The 11,896-nt window shown below is 42.1% G+C and overlaps 1 protein-coding gene across 5 annotated transcripts in view; it reads left to right on the top strand.

Moving 5' to 3' along the window:
• RALGPS1 (Ral GEF with PH domain and SH3 binding motif 1) overlaps nt 1-11,896 on the top strand; it is a 335,024-nt gene that overhangs the window by 177,754 nt on the left and 145,374 nt on the right. The gene's annotated exons all lie outside the window — the stretch shown is intronic.

Raw genomic sequence — 11,896 nt, 5'->3', positions numbered from 1 at the left:
CTGTGTAGCCCTAGAGTGATGTCCTAAAGATGTTAGAAAGTCAACTATGAGAAAAAATGGGGTATCAGTAAGTATTTACCTAGCTTATGGCACTTGATATTTCGTAATCCCTCACCCTCTCTCCCAGCCGGCCCCTGATGCACATACTTGGCCCTATTCATTCACTTTTTCAATAGAAGCCTTCACCTTATTTTTTTTTATGAACCTTCTTGACAAGGTGTCATTATATCCGTCAGTCCGAAATATATAATTTTACCTAATTTATCTCTTAATTTCACGTGGATCTTGGCAGCAGTCCGTTGCTTTGTGCTTTTGCCAGGATTTCTGTAGCTATTCTGCTGATGAGTGACAAACGCTGTTTTGTGGGGGCCGGACCAGAGAATTCTTCTCCCGCTTTTTTTTTTTCCGTGTGCTCCTTCAGACCTTCTCCTTTTTGAGGTTTCCTGTAATAATTTTTCCGGACTCGCTGCACTCTGTATAGACTCAGAAGACAGCGGGCTAAGCAGTATTGGTTATCAGAGAGCAGAAAGGGTTCAATAACTTTTATTTTAGTGATGGTTTTGTTTTCCTACTTACACTATTGTATATTGTAATGTTACGTTTTTCCCAGTGTGCAGAAAATAGGTTGCAGGTCAGACAATGCCTACAGACACGCAGTGTTAGAACCTAGTGTGACTGTGCCTTGATATAGATTTTAGCTTTCAGGCAATGCAGCCTCCCCTTGTGCTGCCGTTAAAAATTTTGGATTGACATTTTTTTGCAAGTATTAACCTGGACACTGCCAAGAACAAATGTAGTACACCTTGGTTTAACTGCTTGCATATTAAAGCCCAGAATCCAAGCTTTCTGGTAATACTATGGGTAATGTTCTAGGTATTCTCGGGTCAGTATGTGGGCACAGGGTTCATTTGAAGTTGGAGAACAGCGTGAGAAGTTTCTATTGATGATCAGGATTTTTTGTGTTTACCCCAACCACAATATCAAAAACTTTATTATTCAAGGCTACACAACGACTCCTGACTCTTTACAAGTGATCGCAACAATAACTGGTGAGAGAAAGGAAATGGTAGTATTAGATTTTTTTCTTACCACTCCTCCTTCCCCATCTCCAGCCATGTAAGAGACAGATGGGTTATATGTCCATCCACTCACAGTGAGATGAACCTCATCATAGATGGAGATCTGCGCCTTGTCTTATCAAAGCGGATACGTTCCCAGAAAATGAGCTCCTATTAGTGTATGTTTCCCATCTATTTTGCAGTCATTCTCAAGACTCCTTATTAAAGGAAATTGATGTCTGTAAAGCATTTATTGTCATTGAAAGGATAAATTGATAATTACACCCCAGAGAGCGAAAGAGCAATATGTGGTCTCCGGATGTGGAAGTTGTTCCACTGTCCTAGAAAGCAGACATTGCTCCGGCAGGCAGTTGGTTCATCTTCCTCTTGGCAGAAACTCTTAAGTGCTTGCAATATAAAGTACAGACCAAAAGTTTGGACACACCTTCTCATTCAAAGAGTTTTCTGTATTTTCATGACTATGAAAATTGTAGATTCACACTGAAGGAATCAAAACTATGAATTAACACATGTGGAATTATATACTTAACAAAAAAAAATGTGAAACAACTGAAAATATGTCTTATATTCTAGGTTCTTCAAAGTAGCCACCTTTTGCTTTGATTACTGCTTTGTACACTCTTGGCATTCTCTTGATGAGCTTCAAGAGGTAGTCACCTGACATGGTCTTCCATCAGTCTTGAAGGAGTTCCCAGAGATGCTTAGCACTTGTTGGCCCTTTTGCCTTCACTCTGCGGTCCAGCTCACCCCAAACCATCTCGATTGCGTTCAGGTCTGGTGACTGTGGAGGCCAGGACATCTGGCGTAGCACCCCATCACTCTCCTTCTTGGTCAAATAGCCCTTACATAGCCTGGAGGTGTTTGGGGTCATTGTCCTGTTGAAAAATAAATGATGGCCCAACTAAACGCAAACCGGATGGAATAGCATGCTGCTGCAAGATGCTGTGGTAGCCAGGCTGGTTCAGTATGCCTTCAATTTTGAATAAATCCCCAACAGAGTCACCAACAAAGTACCCCCACACCATCACACCTCCTCCTCCATGCTTCACGGTGGGAACCAGGCATGTAGAGTCCATCCGTTCACCTTTTCTGCGTCGCACAAAGACACGGTGGTTGGAACCATAGATCTCAAATTTGGACTCATCAGACCAAAGCACAGATTTCCACTGGTCTAATGTCCATTCTTTGTGTTCTTTAGCCCAAACAAGTCTCTTCTGCTTGCTGCCTGTCCTTAGCAGTAGTTTTCTAGCAGCTATTTTACCATGAAGGCCTGCTGCACAAAGTCTCCTCCTAACAGTTGTTGTAGAGATGTGTCTACTGCTAGAACTCTGTGTGGCATTGACCTGGTCTCTAATCTGAGCTGCTGTTAACCTGTGATTTCTGAGGCTGGTGACTCGGATGAGCTTATCCTCCGCAGCAGAGGTGACTCTTGGTCTTCCTTTCCGGCGGTGGTCCTTTTGTGAGCCAGTTTCTTGGTAGTGCTTGATGGTTTTTGCAACTGCACTTGGTTTACAATTGGTTTCCCAATTTTTCGGACTGACTGACCTTCATTTCTTAAAGTACTGATGACCACGGGTTTTTCTTTACTTACCTACTTTTTTCTTTCCATAATACAAATTCTAACAGTCTATTCAGTAGGACTATCAGCTGTGTATCCACCTGACTTCTGCACAACACAACTGATGGTCCCAACCCCATTTATAAGGCAAGAAATCCCACTTATTAAACCTGACAGGGCACGCCTGTGAAGTGAAAACCATTTCTGATGACTACCTCTTGAAGCTCATCAAGAGAATGCCAAGAGTGTGCAAAGCAGTAATCAAAGCAAAAGGTGGCTACCTTGAAAAACCTAGAATATAAGACAGATTTTCAGTTGTTTCACGCTTTTTTGTTAGGTATATAATTCCACATGTGTTAATTCATAGTTTTGATGCCTTCAGTGTGAATCTACAATTTTCATAGTCATGAAAATACAGAAAACTCTTTGAATGAGAAGGTGTGTCCAAACTTTTGGTCTGTACTGTATATATCAGGCGGTCTTGCTTATAAAACCGATAAAAGAAATGGTGACATGAACACAATGGTGTTTTCTGTACGCTTTTCTGTGATTTTCGCATCATATTAGTATCTGAAGTGATTCCTCCTTTGGGATCATTTTGTACTATAGGGTTGAACGTCCTATGGTTCATAGTGGTCACTGACCTGAATATCCCAGCATGGTCTTATTGACTCTGCAAAACAAGACATGAAGTCACAGCAGTCTTAAGTATAGAAACACATAGGTATCCTGGAATGATGCTTGGGTGTGCAATATTATTATACCCTACTGATAATGGACCAAGCCTGTTTACTGATAATCTTGGTCCAAACGGTTTCTCAGTTCTTATCATTATGGAGAATACTTCCCATATGGACATGAGGTCAGGTAATGGGAAGTTGTCGTTTTTCCAAGAATGCATCATTAAAGGGGTTTTCCATTTCCTTAGTTATTGATCCTTAGGATAGCTCATCAGTATCTGATTGGTGGTGTCCAGATGTTTAGGATCCCTCCTGATCTGCTGTTCAGAGGACTATTCCTTGTGCCAATGACATCGCGTGATACATTAGCAGCTCCGTCCTATTCAATGATGAGGCTTTAGCACTCCCCGAACACTACGGTCTCATAAACCAGCTGATCCACAGGGGTCCTGGCTGTTGGATACTCACCGATCACATTCTGATGACCTTTCCTAAGGATAGGTCATCACTAAATAAGTCCCATAAAACCCCTTTAAGCATCTGTTGCTCTTATACTCTGCAATAAGTGACGGCACTGGATCTTGTGGTGCCCTAGCAGTCCATTAAGCTACCTGTAAACGCCAAAGGACAATTTGGAGGCGGTTATTCATTTTACATTTTGCCTCTGCATAGAGGTGGTGCCTTTTCTTAAAGGGGATGTGCCACAAACAAAACCTAATCTGCATCCAGACAAGAAGAGGGTCCTGCCCCCCCCCCCCTTCCCCACGAGTAACAGGCATGCATATAAGCTATCACATCATTCATCCCTATGGGACTTTCTAAGTGAACACAGCGTTCTGCAATATTCCCACAGAATTAAGTAGAGCAGCAGTGTGCGTGTGCGACTGACAGCGTGTCTTGTTCATGGTACAAACCCTTTAAAGTCACCGTATATATTAGCCAAAGGTGCCAAGTTTGGAGAAAACAATTCAGGCAATTTCATTATTGCCCAGTTGTTTCTTCTCAAGGGAGTTAAGCCACAGCCATTACATGCATGTGTAGGGGCAAGATGGAAGGAATAGCCGTCAGCCAAACAAGCATTTGACCAACTAGTGTTTAAGCTTCCGAATACTACTTGGGCCTTACCTTACAGGTACAGAAATACTTGCAAGAAATACTTATGAGAACCTTTTGAATGATCATTTTAAAACCATCCGTTTAAGAGAGTGACAGCATATCAGGACAGTAGTGGCTGAGTCAATGTCTGTGCTATAATATAGTCCTCTGTCTTCTATAATTCTATGCTGACATGTTTACCATTCGTTATTATTTTAATATTTGTTTTTTTAAGGCATAGTCACCAATTTACTAATAGGTGATTTGATAAATCCCTGACAGGTATAACTGCAGGACCCATGTGTTCCCCTGTGTAGTCTGTCTCATCCAAAGTTTACCGATCACATTTAATAATCCTCCATTCACCGACCCCCTCCACCATGTCTTTTAGCGCTTGCGTAAACTCGATGAGAAGGTAATTAGCTCCGATAATTACTGAATAAACTAAGCAATTAAATGTTTCTGTGAATCTGGGCCTTGGTCTGTATGTAGCACAGATGATGAATTGCCCCTGTGTAGCCTTCCATGAGAATAATGACGGCATATAATCCAGGAGCTCATGAAACACGTAGTGTGAAGGATTCATTGCCAGCATAGGCCCCAGCAGCCTCACATCAGATGTTTGGCTTCAGTCAACACCTGTTTGATAGCATTGTGAGATATGTGCTGCTATTTGTTGTGTAATTTAGCAGAAAAGCAGCAACTTGCTGGGATTGTATTAATGGCTTCTACAACACGTGTCTGGAGCTTGGCAGCGATCAGCGATGTTTAATACTAATCTGTGCACAATATTAGGTAACAGGAAGGCTCCTGGCAGAGCCAAGACTAACATATCGATTCAGCTTTACTCTGTCTTTGTAGCTAACTACTTGACTTTATGCTCATATTGGGTTTCCTTAGGATGTTTTAGCGCTGACATATTGCACCATAATGACGGCACTAACCCAGTTATCATTATATCAGTATTTTTTCCATCTCAAAATGTGCATGTATTATTGTTATCTTGTGAGTCTGGTGCACTTCACTATAACACAATTGAGTGTTCATGGCCTTGGTTAGTAAGAAGAGGGAAGCAGTAACTCCTGAGGGGAGAATCTGACAACACAGGGTTTATTTGTAGTCTGTTACCATGGAAACACACAAGTCTGTACAGAACCTAAACAGAGATTTTTAATCTATTTCTAATCTATTGATCAAATCTATTGACAAAGGATGTGTAAAAGCAGTAAAAAAATAAAATAGGGCACGGTTGTCAAACACAAGGCCAATGGGCCGAAAACGGCCCACCGCCTTGTGTTATCCGGCCCGGCACTTGTTTTTGAGCTGAGCCATCAATACATTGGTCATGGGGATCCTGCAGAGAAGAGTTAGCCCAGACCAGTAGTGTGCTGCAAGATGGCAGGTAAATACACACACAGACACACACACTGAAATTTACCCCGAAATCTTTCAACTTCTCTAATGAAATCTACAGCCCCTAGCAGGTGCATATCCTCTGCGTCTGTTGAGAGTTGTAACTCCCCCCCAGCCAATCAGTGTATTGTTATGCTGGTGTCTGCTCTAAGGCTAGACTGTGTGTGCAAAACTGAAAGTCGCAATTTTTTTCACAAAGATTTTCACTTGTGCAAAAAAATTACTTTTTTTAATGGCTTGTTCACCAGATTTTGTTAGTATACAAGTTGTGATAAATCAGCCCCATAATATTTACAATGTACAAATAGGATGCATGATGTTAAAAAAAACCAATGTTATGCATTCTATTTGTACAGTGTAAATACTATGGGGCTGATTTATAGAGAACCTTTCATGTCCACATGCATATGCGCAGGGGTGTAACTATCGGGGTAGCAGCTGCCACAGGGCCCGGGACACTAGGGGGCCTGGCGGAAGCTGCTACCGCTGTGTTTTTGTTTTGTTTTTTAAATAGTCCGTTACCTGCTGGAGTAACTCTACTGAACCTAATAGTGTCTTGAAGAGCGGTGAGTATTCTTATTTTCTATGGATGTGAGGATAGAGACCTCCTCTATGAGCACCCCCACTTGTTACATCCCATGTACTGACCATTCTGGATTTCTACAGTATATAACAACTCTCTGCTATAGGTCCTGCTCTTGTGCACATCATTGCCCTATTATACTACTATGTTTGAGAAGTTGAAAATGATCACCCGGGATGCCTTGGTCACCACATGCTAGACACATATCCTCGGACTGTGACTACATGAGACGTGGCTATTTGTTTCTATTAATAGAATGTTCTTTTTGGTTGGATTAATAAAACTGACACCGGACATAAAACATTCAGTCACACAGTCATTGCTTCCAGGCTGCTAGGATGTCCTAATAGTAGCCTGTAGTACAGTGCATCCGCCAATCTTATGGTTACCGCTCAATGCCAAATGCGTAGAGAGATGGTTTGGCCCTACAGTAGAGTCTTGGCCAGTGATCACTGCCCGGATCTCTTGTAAAGGACAACTCTGTGGGCTGGAGCTGGAGTGTTTTTCGGCAACCCTGTAAAATCTCCAAATGAGTCACAAATAATCCTGTCCAGAGGTAACACAATTTATGCCTGATGTGTGAGTTTTGTTGTGAATAATTTCACTTTAAGGGGATCTGTCACCTCGCTGGACAACATTTGCATTTCTCAGGAAATAATTCTGGAGTATTTATTCTTATAACTCTGTCCCTCTGTTATTCCTCCTGGAATTATCAATAAATTGACAACTGGGTGTTACCAGTTGGGGGGAGTATGTCCCTGCATAGATTTAGTTGGATGGAAACGGGCTTGTCCGAACAGGTCCTACTTTCAATGAGATGGAGTAGTCACAACTAAAATCAAGCAAGGCTGGAGATAGGTTAGTAGAATAACCAAATATTACTCCTCTACTTCAGAACTGACAAATGCTATACATAGAAGAGACGGGGCCTCATGGCATAGATCAAACTGGGCCCTCCCTCTATAGTGCCATGGTTTGCCACCCAGGATAGAAGAGGTCGGTATTTATTTTCTTTACACCCTTCCTCAATCCTTGAGTCAATTCCACATTCACCAGCAGACAATGCAGCTCCTTTGTATAGGGGTGTTTTACACAGGCTCTAGTAAAAAGTCCGACTCTGACCCTCCTCTATTGCAGGCCGTAGCAGTCACATGTTCTGCTGTTATGGTATGTTCATCCTGGCACTTTGCTTGCCTGTGTTTCTATAAACTATACAGGGGGCGGACGTTCTGCTTGTATTGTACCCCATATATAGGACGTCCATTGGATTGTGAATCCCCTCAGTGGCTAAGTTTGGCATTGCTACAGTGATATCTTCACTTGTGCAGATCAAAGACTCCCCCCAGCATCGGTAATTACCCTGTGAAACCCTCTGGAGAAGATCAGTTCCATTCACTTGTGTGGGATATAAAAGGCAATAGACGTGCTGCCATACAAGTGCAACCAGGACAACTTTGTATCAAAGACATCAAAGTGCTCCTGATTAATGGTTCGGATGACAGAGGAGGCGAAGGGTTAAATGCTAGGCGCCAATAGGAAGTGAATGATGGGATAGCATAAAAGGGACCGCATTTACAATACAGGTTTTTTTAGTTTGGTTTTTTTACCCCCCAAATTGTTTAGACTTTGAGCTTTTATGGTGTGCATGGAAAAAAAACCCTTTCTTACAATGTATGGGCGACAAAACTTATAGCGGCTATAGTTGTCAGCAGTCCCTCCGGCATACATAAATGGTAATTACACCCATTCACTCTTACTTGGCTAGGGGATATATTACTGCCAGAAAGCTGGATACAGTCCTATGAAAAAGTTTGGGCACCCCTATTAATCTTAATCATTTTTAGTTCTAAATATTTTGGTGTTTGCAACAGCCATTACAATTTGATATATCTAATCACTGATGGACACAGTAATATTTCAGGATTGAAATGAGGTTTATTGTACTAACATAAAATGTGCAATATGCATTAAACCAAAATATGACCGGTGCAAAAGTATGGGCATCTCAACAGAAAAGTGACATTAATATTTAGTAGATCCTCCTTTTGCAAAGATAACAGCCTCTAGTCGCTTCCTGTAGTTTTTAATCAGTTCCTGGATCCTGGATGAAGGTATTTTGGACCATTCCTCTTTACAAAACAATTCAAGTTCAGTTCAGTTTGATGGTCGCCGAGTATGGACAGCCCACTCTCAAATGATCTGAAAACAAAGATTGTTCAACATAGTTGTTCAGGGGAAGGATACAAAAAGTTGTCTCAGAGATTTAACCTGTCAGTTTCCATTGTGAGGAACATAGTAAGGAAATGGAAGACCAGGGACAGTTCTTGTTAAGCCCAGAAGTGGCAAGCAAATAAAAATATCAGAAAGGCAGAGAAGAAGAATGGTGAGAACAGTCAAGGACAATCCACCGACCACCTACAAAGAGCTGCAGCATCATCTTGCTGCAGATGGTGTCACTGTGCATCGGTCAACAATACAGCGCACTTTGCACAAGGGGAAGCTGTATGGGAGACTGATGAGAAAGAAGCCGTTTCTGCAAGCACACCACAAACAGAGTCGCCTGAGGTATGCAAAAGCACATTTGGACAAGCCAGCTTCATTTTGGAAGAAGGTCCTGTGGACTGATGAAACAAAGATTGAGTTGTTTGGTCATACAAAAAAGGCGTTATGCATGGAGTCCAAAAAAACAGCATTCCAAGAAAAACACTTGCTACCCACTGTAAAATTTGGTGGAGGTTCCATCATGCTTTGGGGCTGTGTGGTCAATGCCGGCACCAGGAATCTTGTTAAAGTTGAGGGTCACATGGATTCCACTCAGTATCAGCAGATTCTTGAGAATAACGTTCAAGAATCAGTGACGAAGTTGAAGTTACTTCGGGGATGGATATTTCAGCAACACAATGATCCAAAACACCGCTCCAAATCCTCAGGCATTCATGCAGAGGAACAATTACAATGTTCTGGAATGGCCATCCTAGTCCCCAGACCTGAATATCATTGAACATCTGTGGGATGATTTGAAGCGGGCTGTCCATGCTCGGCGACCATCTAACTTAACTGAACTTGAATTGTTCTGTAAAGAGGAATGGTCCAAAATAACTTCATCCAGGATCCAGGAACTGATTAAGGGTGCATGCACACTACGTAACGCCGGGCGTGTATGAGAGCCGTACACGCCGGCGTTACAGCAGGGCTGCCGAACACTTCCCATTCACTTCAATGGGAGCGCTCGTAAACGCCGCTGTTACGAGCGCTCCCATTGAAGTGAATGGGAAGTGTTCGGCAGTCTGCCGTAATGCCGGCGTGTACGGCTCTCATACACGCCCGGCGTTACGTAGTCTGCATGCACCCTAAAAGCTACAGGAAGTGACTAGAGGCTGTTATCTTTGCAAAAGGAGGATCTACTAAATATTAATGTCACTTTTCTGTTGAGGTGCCCATACTTTTGCACCGATCATATTTTGGTTTAATGCATATTGCACATTTTATGTTAGTACAATAAACCTCATTTCAATCCTGAAATATTACTGTGTCCATCAGTTATTAGATATATCAAACTGAAATGGCTGTTGCAAACACCAAAATATTTAGAACTAAAAATGATTAAGATTAATAGGGGTGCCCAAACTTTTTCATAGGACTGTACATACTGTGAAGTCCTTGCGAAGTCAGTAAGTGTTCACTTTCCCTGCAGCGCCTCCACAGGTGAAATTGTGCATTATTTTTTTTTCTCATTCAAATCAGTGGGTTGTCTGTATAATACAGGACTGGTCCTCTGGAAAGGAAGGTGCTCTTTACCACTCTTCACTCTGGCCAAGAAATGAGGGCCCTGAACAGAGAAACCCCATCCTCTTAATTCAGAAGTCCCTAGTAGGATACATGGAAATAGGACTTCTAATGCGGTGAACCCCCTCTATAATGAGAATTAGATGCGTACATTAATTATTACATCTTCCCCCTGTGATCTCAGCTCAGCACTTCCATCGCAGCTCTATAAATACATCTCTGTGCATTTATCTGAAACCATATTATTTTCAGTGTGATTTTGGGATTCGGGCCTTGCCAAATCTGGTAGTGCAGATCTGCTGATGAATTGCTGAGTAAACATGAGGGATTTGACATAAATGGGGAAGGAGCCAATTCTGCTGAGCTACTCTTTCAAAATGTTGAGAAATTTTCTGTAAAGAGCCGTAATTTTATTTTTCCATGTTAAATGCAACATTTATTTATGGTAAATGTACTCCGGAGGATTTCCAGTGAGAGCGAGGATTTTCTGTACCCATTTTCTTTATAAACAACTGTAAATTTATCACATTGGAGACCTGAAATCTTAACCTTTTAACTGTATGTAGAATTACAAGGTTGACCTTCTATAACCACATTACGCAGGAGGGTATATAAGGTAATATGGGCATGTAAATAGGGGCCCCCTAGTGCAATAGTAATGGATGAAAGGGGGTGTTTAGCGATTTTGTAAAAACATTTATAAAAAGTCCACTTCACCGCCTGTTCCCACTTGGCACACTAGTAATGTTGCTCATCTATATAAGTGGCCATGGCAGGTCACCGCTCCCACAGATGACTATGCCTCTGTGTATCCAGCCTGACCACGGGTCTGCTGACCAGAACTCGCTTATCTAAGATTCTCTAAAGTCAGGTCAGTAGACCTGTGGTCAGACTGGGGCGCGTAGGGATAAGGATTCTCCTATTCAGAGGCAACATGCTTGTCTGCATGTTCCCCTAATAATACAATGAGCACAAAGGGGGAATTTATCAATGACTATGCCAGAAAACTGTTACACAGAACTCATAAATTCGTGCAAACTTTGTAAAATTTTGCTTGATTTTCCGCCTCTAACCATTCTGAAAGTGGATGAGCTTGGTCTCCAACAATCTAGTTGCTATAATTGTTGCTATAATTTACGTTGCTATAGTTGCTATAATTTATATATAGAGTTGCTGTAATTTATGTTAGTGACTGGCCTACATTTTAGGGCATATCTATGCCCACTTGTGACTGCCATACAGGCAAAACTTTTTTGCCTTTTGCCATTTAGCTTACAAAATTTTTGCATCTTTCTTGTTCTACAGTTTGGACCAAGACCAGCTTGTGAAATTTGGGTCTCATAAAGTTTCCTCCTGCTGGAACACCCAGCTATGAGCTGTACTCTATAGGGCAGGGGTAGGGAACCTTTGGCTCTCCAGCTGCTGTGAAACTACAACTCCCAGCATGCTCCATTCACTTCCATGGGAGTTCCCAGAACAGCAGAGCCAGTATGCATGCTGGGAGTTGTAGTTTTGCAACAGCTAGAGAGCCGTACGTTCCCTACCCCTGCTATAGGGGAATGGGACAGTGAGTGTTGAGTGCAGCGCCTCCACTGGAAAAGTGAAGCATTACACAGTATCCATTCAAACCTATTGGGGTTGCCTTTGCAAAAACTTTAATCTCTGGTAATCCCATAGAAGTGAATGTAGTGCTGAACACACA

Source organism: Leptodactylus fuscus, chromosome 11, assembly GCF_031893055.1.
Source record: "Leptodactylus fuscus isolate aLepFus1 chromosome 11, aLepFus1.hap2, whole genome shotgun sequence".
In the NCBI taxonomy this organism is placed as follows: domain Eukaryota; kingdom Metazoa; phylum Chordata; class Amphibia; order Anura; family Leptodactylidae; genus Leptodactylus; species Leptodactylus fuscus.
This window is presented reverse-complemented; position numbering and strand designations above follow the sequence as displayed.